The sequence below is a fragment of the Mus caroli genome, unplaced genomic scaffold (genome assembly GCF_978045245.1).
Source record: "Mus caroli unplaced genomic scaffold, Mus_caroli_1 scaffold_2, whole genome shotgun sequence".
NCBI classification, from domain to species: Eukaryota; Metazoa; Chordata; class Mammalia; order Rodentia; family Muridae; genus Mus; species Mus caroli.
The window spans coordinates 11,916,386-11,923,080 of NW_028227257.1; positions in this window are offsets into that span (position 1 = coordinate 11,916,386).

Below are 6,695 nucleotides of genomic sequence, written 5' to 3' on the forward strand. Positions count from 1 at the left end.
GAACCCAGCCACTTTCTCATAACCACCTTCGTTCTTCAGACCCACCCACCGGTCATGGGATGAGATCATTTTCAGGCCCAGGAACTACAAACTATATTCAGAGGACCTTGGCTTTGCTCCTAAATGCCATGGGCAGCAGGGTCAGTTTCTAGGAAAGGTCAAGGGTGTTTGGGCTTTCCATTTCAATCGATTCCTCCCAGGCTATCTCCTGTCTCTGAGGCCCTCTCCGCACACCCTGCCAGGTCAGGGTGCTATTGATCAGGAGTCAGTTCTCTGCCCATCTGATAGCTGCTTGCTTCCCCGACTGTATTTCTCTGATTCTGAGATGTCCTGGGCCCTAAGAGATGCCCTGATTTCCCATATGCTCCAGTGTAAGACATGCATTTTAAACCTCAGAAATAGATGCCTCACATCAGTCCTTGTGAGTTTATAAAGTGTTCACATTCCTCATAACTGTTTCCGTTTTCCTGGAAGATAGTACCGCAGTGCTTAATCCTTTTGAAGGATGGGGGAGGTGTTGAGAAAGTCTTACTTTGTAGCTACACAGCTCAAGGTGGACTGGAACTCAGTGTGTATAGGCAAGGTTGGCCTCAGATTCACTGTGATCCTCCTGCCTCAGCCTCCTCCTGAGTGTTGGGGTCACAGATGTGAAACAGTACACTGTGTGTAATGGTCAGTAGAAAAGTGTGACTCTGGTGGGTCTGTGAGGCCTGTTTCCAGAGGTGACTCGCTCTGAGGGTGATACCCTGAGTATAGCACCACCATGGCTGCAGCCTGGGTGGAATAAAGGTGGGGAGGGAGAAAGCCATCAGCAAGACCAGGAAGCTGGTCGAGTTTAGGGTTTGCCGTGCATTCTGCCAAGAATTCAAGACCAGCCTGGGCTACATAGCAAGATGAAAGGAAGAGACACAGAAGAATGTGTGGGGGAGGGCCAGCCTGGGCTACATAGCAAGGAGAGAGCCTGGAGAGGGAGAGATAGAGGAAGAGAGGAGAGAGAGAGAAGGGGGCTTGACGTTCCAGCTCTGCTGCTTCCAGGCTTGTGACTCAGGTCTCAGTCACGTCATGACGACTTGAGGGAGGGTCGACTCCTTTCCACCATGGGTTCAGGTGTAGAATTCAGGTGTAGACATCAGCTTGTCGGGCTTATGTGGCAAGCGCTTTTTCCTGTTGAGCCATCTCGTCAGCCCCAGTGTAGACCAGGCTGGCCTCATGCATGTAATCCTTCTGTCTCTGTATCTTCAGCACACCCTACTGGAAAACACAACCACAGCCAACCACACCCTCTTTTCACTCATCTTTCTCAGTGGGCTGCAAGGTCAGTCTCCCCACCACGCTACACCTCAGACCCCTGCCTACCCGCAGGCATCCTTCCTGCCTGCCTGCTTAGCCACCTACCTGCCTGCCTGCCTACCTGCCTTTCCTTCTTTCCTTTTTTAAATTCTGTTTTCTGTGTACGACTGCTCTGCCTGCATGTATGTCTGCGTACCGTGTGCTATCTGGTGCCTACGGAGCCCTTAAGAGGGCATCCATTCCCTGGAACTGGAGTTATAGATAATTGTGAGTCACCACGTGGGTGCTGGGAAGTGGACTTGGGTCATCTGAAAGAGTAGCCAGTGCTCTTACCCACTGGCCCTTTCTTACTTCTTTCTCTCTCTCATTCTTTCTTTCTCCTCCTGCCCCTCTGTAACAGTGAAAATTGAACCCTTGGCCTAATATGGATGAGGCAAAGGTTCTACAACTGCAGCTCTGGACTCCTTGGTGGCAATTCCTTGACCTCCAACCACAAAACTAACACATACAAAATTCAGACACTGTCCAAGGTGCTGTGCACCAGGAAACCACAGACTGGGCCTTGGGATGAGGCTTCGCAGCAGACAGCCCTTAGGGGAAATCTGAAGCCATTAAGGAATTATTAGCCACAACCCTCTTCAGTGTCCGAGGTCTTCCTGTAAGTAGCCCACACTCTCCTTTCTGGAGTTTGCATTTAGAAGCTGGGACACGAGGTTGTGGCCTTGGACCTCAGCTTTGCCATCACTTTTAAACTGACTTTAAATGACACATGCCTTTCCTGTCCAGAGAGACTCCAGACTCCCATGTTTCCCTACCTCGGTAGGACCGAATTTATTTTATTTTTCCTCTTTCAGACAGGGTCTTGTTGTGGGAAATATTAAAACAAACCAGCTCGTTCCTGCCCTTGTGCTGGCAACTCTCTGCCCCTGCGCCCTGGCCAGCCATGCACTGGTAGGCAATGGCTGACCTGCTTTTATCTCGTGGAGACTGTGACTCAGAACTCCACAATCTCTCCACCCAGCTCAGTAGGTTTCCACTGGCGGGTTGTTACTACATCAGCCTCATGCTTCAATACCCCCCACAGCCTTTGTGGTGCACATGAGGTGAACCCACGCTTTGACACCATACTTTTCTCTCTGAAACCCAGATGAGTTGCTGGGAGAAGAAAAATACCATACAAACTTGGTTCAGAAACAATAGTAACTCAATCCTAACAACTAGAATCCTAATCTTGTAAGCCGTATTAAATCTAATTTCTCCAATGGCGAATCCAATGACAAGGATTCGCCATATGCCGGGAGACACTAGTGGCTACATCTTGTCCTCAAGATATCCCCATCCAACAGGGACTCTCAGTCTCTCTCTCTCTCTCTCTCTCTCTCTCTCTCTCTCTCTCTCTCTCTCTCTCTCTTGCCTCCTTCTCTCTTTCCCTGTCCAACTCCGAAGCTCGGAAGTTCCTTCCAGTGATTGGCTCCTTTATTCACAAAAAGTCACCTGAGTAGTGACTCACTCCTTGTCTGCAGCCTCTCCCAAGAGAGAGCAGAATGAATTAGCATCAAAATGCAAACAGCACCAGGCCCATCCACAACAGGGTCTCACTAGGTAGCCTTGGCTCCTTAACAGGCTAAATATGTATAGCAGACTGGAGCTTGCTCTGTAGACCAGGCTGGCCTTGAACTCATACAAATCTGCCTGCCTTGGTCTCCTGAGCATTAATATTAAAGGCATGTGACATATACCCTACCTGTTTTTCTTTTTATTAAAAAATATATATATATTGCCAGCACTTGGGAGGCAGAGGCAGGTCAATTTCTTGTGAGTTCGAGGCCAGCCTGGTCTACAAAGCAAGTTCTAGTACAGCCAAAGCTACACAGAAAAACCTTGTCTGGAAAAACAAAAACGGAATACTGTAGTGCACACCTTTAATTCCAGCACTCAGAAGGAAGGCAAAGGCAGGAGGATATCTGTGAGTTTGAGGTCAGCCTGGTCTACAGAGTGACTTCCGGGACAGCCAAGACTGTTACACAGAGAAACCTGTTAGTGAGTATCTTTTTTTTTTTTTTTTTTTTTTGGTTTTTCGAGACAGGGTTTCTCTGTGTAGCCCTGGATGTCCTGGCATTCACTTTGTAGATCAGGCTGGCCTCGAACTCAGAAATCCGCCTGCCTCTGCCTCCCGAGTGCTGGGATTAAAGGCGTGTGCCACCACACCCGGCTAGTGAGTGTCTTTAAAAACCCAGATGTGTTATGTGAATATGTTTTTATTTTAATCCCAGGTGTGGGATAAGAGGCTACTTCACAATGGGTGATTATGATTTGCCTCATGCTCTAGCAGGGGCATGGTTTTGCCAGGTTCATATACTTTCTGAGAGTGTGACGTTTGGAATTCTGGGAACTTTTGAGAATCTGCTACAAGGGGCCAGGTGTATTCAGAGGAGGTTGCTTCTGGTTCCTGCTGCTGCTGTTTGTCAAGTAGTCATTGGCGATAGCCTGGTGACTAAGATTGGTCTTATCCCAAGGAACTCAGACACCCCTAATCAGCAGGAAGTAGTTTAAAGAGGTCTACACCCTTTTCCCCTCTAACCTTCTTTCTCTCTTACCTAGTGTTAAGTTGGGGAGGGTGAGGAGGCTGGAGAGATGACTCAGCGGTTAAGAGCACTGAATTCTCTTCCAAAAGTCCTGAGTTCATATCCCAGCATCCTCATGGTGGCTCACAACTACCTGTAATGAGATCAGACGCCCTCTTCTGGCACCTCTGAAGACAGCTACAGTGTACATATTTATAATAATAAATAAATCTTTTTTTTTTTTTAAAAAGAAACTCTGAGCAAAAACAAAACAAATTTATATTTTTTTATTATGTCTGTTGAGTGTCCACCACATGTGTGCTTTGTGCACAGAGGCCAGATGAAGAAATAGAATTTTCTAGAGCTTGAGTCACGGGTTTGAGTCTCCTGACATGGATGAGTAGATGCTCAGAACAGATATCAAGTCCTCTGGGAGAGCAAGAAGCACTCTTAAACACTGAGTCATCAGCCGGGTGTGGTGGCGCACGCCTTTAATCCCAGCACTCGGGAGGCAGAGGCAGGCGGATTTCTGAGTTCGAGGCCAGCCTGGTCTACAAAGTGAGTTCCAGGACAGCCAGGGCTATGCAGAGAAACCCTGACTCGAAAAAACAAAACAAAAAAACCAAACAAACAAACCCACTGAGCCATCTCTCCAGCCCCTGTTTTTTTTTTTTTTTTTTAAAGATTTATTTATTTATTATATGTAAGTACACTGTAGCTGTCTTCAGACACTCCAGAAGAGGGCGCCAGATCTCGTTACGGATGGTTGTGAGCCACCATGTGGTTGCTGGGGTTTGAACTCTGGACCTTTGGAAGAGCAGTCGGGTGCTCTTACCCACTGAGCCATCTCACCAGCCCCAGCCCCTGTTTTAAACACAATCTTTTATTTGTTGTTATTATTGTAGGAGACATGCTAAGCCATCTTGGTGGCCCTCCTCTATTTTTATTTTTTAGATTTTTTAAAAAATGAGTTTTTGCCTGTGTGTATATATGTGAGTGCCTCCTGATGCTCATGGAGGCCAGAAGGCAGCACTGGGTACCCTGGAACTGGAGTTAAGAATTGTTAGCTGCGTGGCGCACGCCTTTAATCCCAGCACTCGGGAGGCAGAGGCAGGCGGATTTCTGAGTTCGAGGCCAGCCTGGTCTACAGAGTGAGTTCCAGGACAGCCAGGGCTACACAGAGAAACCCTGTCTCGAAAACCAAAAAAAAAAAAAAAAAAAAAAAAAAAGAATTGTTAGCTGCCATAAAGATACTGGAAATTGAATCCAGGGCCTCTGTTCAACACGTGCTCTCAACAGCTGAGCCATCTCCTCTTCTTCTTCCTTTTTTTTTTTTTTTGTTTGTTTGTTTGTTTGGTTGGTTGGTTGGTTTGGTTGTTGTTGTTTGGTTGACTTTCTTTCATTTACTACATAGAAAAACAATAACCTTTTAATCTAATTTCACTTCTCGATGTGTGATCCTGGAAAGAGCTAACTGCTCCCAATTTCAGTTTCCTTATCTGACAAATGTAGGCTGTAAAGTGCTACTTTGCTGGGGCCTCGAGGCTTCTTTGCTGGGGTCATTGACAAGGATTAAATAACTAAGACTTAGCATTTAGTGCCGAGCACTCTTCTAAATTCGGTAGTTAACCACTTTAATCTTTCCACCAATCCGATAAACTGGATTCTCTCATGCCTATCAGCTGATCTCAAGCGCAATGAGCGTGGGTGAGCAGCATGAGGAATCCCTCTCTGGGGACTCGATATGACGCAAGGAAAGGGGCGGAGTCTCCTTGAGGGGAATGTGAACTCCGAGTACTACAACTCCCAGCAAGCCACTGCTGGACTACAATAACCAGCATGCCCCGGGGCGCTCATTTTTTTTTTTTTTTTTTTTTTGCCCTCTTCCTCTTGCGTTGTTCTCGTGGGAATTTGCAAGATCACTTTTGCTTGCAAGATGCATCTGCTGGCAGAAATTTTATGAGCATAGAGGATAAAGAATTGTGTTTTAGACGTCACTCCACCTATTGGCTCAGTTCCTTGTTTTCTCACCTTCCTTTCCTGTCTTTTCTGAGAATCCTTCCTTTGCCCTGGCCTGGAATTTCCTATCAAAGATTTTTTTAAAAAAGATTTTTTTTTTTTTACTGCTATGTTTATGAAGGTTTGCTGTACGCATGGTTACGTGCGTGCCTGATGTCTAAGAGGTCAGAAAAGCAGTTGTATCGGTGCTGGGAATTGAACCTGGGTGCTTAGCAAGAGCAATAAATGCTTGAAATTGCCGAGAATGCTTGAAACTGCCGAGACATCTCTCAAGCCCCCAGCCTCCTTTTCCTCATCTTTAAAATGGGACCATTCTTAGCAGTGCCTAGCATTTATACGTGGCTTAGCAAATGCCAGATTTTCTGCCGCACCCGCATCCTCTCATCGTCCAGGGGATTTATCAAAGCATAGAGTGAGACTAGCCCCTTTTCAGAATGGAGAACCAGATACTAGGTGCTTCAAACCTCTGAGGTGTACTTTGTTGTTAGAGACAGGGTCGCAACCATGTATTCTAGGCAGGCCCCAATTCTCCAGCCTCCAGCCTCAGCCTCCCTACTGCTATGATTACAGGGGTGCACCACGTCCAGCTATCTTTACAAACCTCTCAGCAGAAGCCACCCAAAAAGATAAACAATGAAGACTCAAATCTAGAGACTCTCACTTCTGAAGTGAGTCAGCCTCCAGGGACAAATGCTTGCTCTAGGTCCTAGTGCTTTACAGTGGCTCTAAATCCAGAGCGAATGTCATCTGTGCTTCCAAAGGATGCTTTGTGTCATGTGACATGTGAAGCAAAGGCAAGCTATATGGCAAGCAGCTGGAACT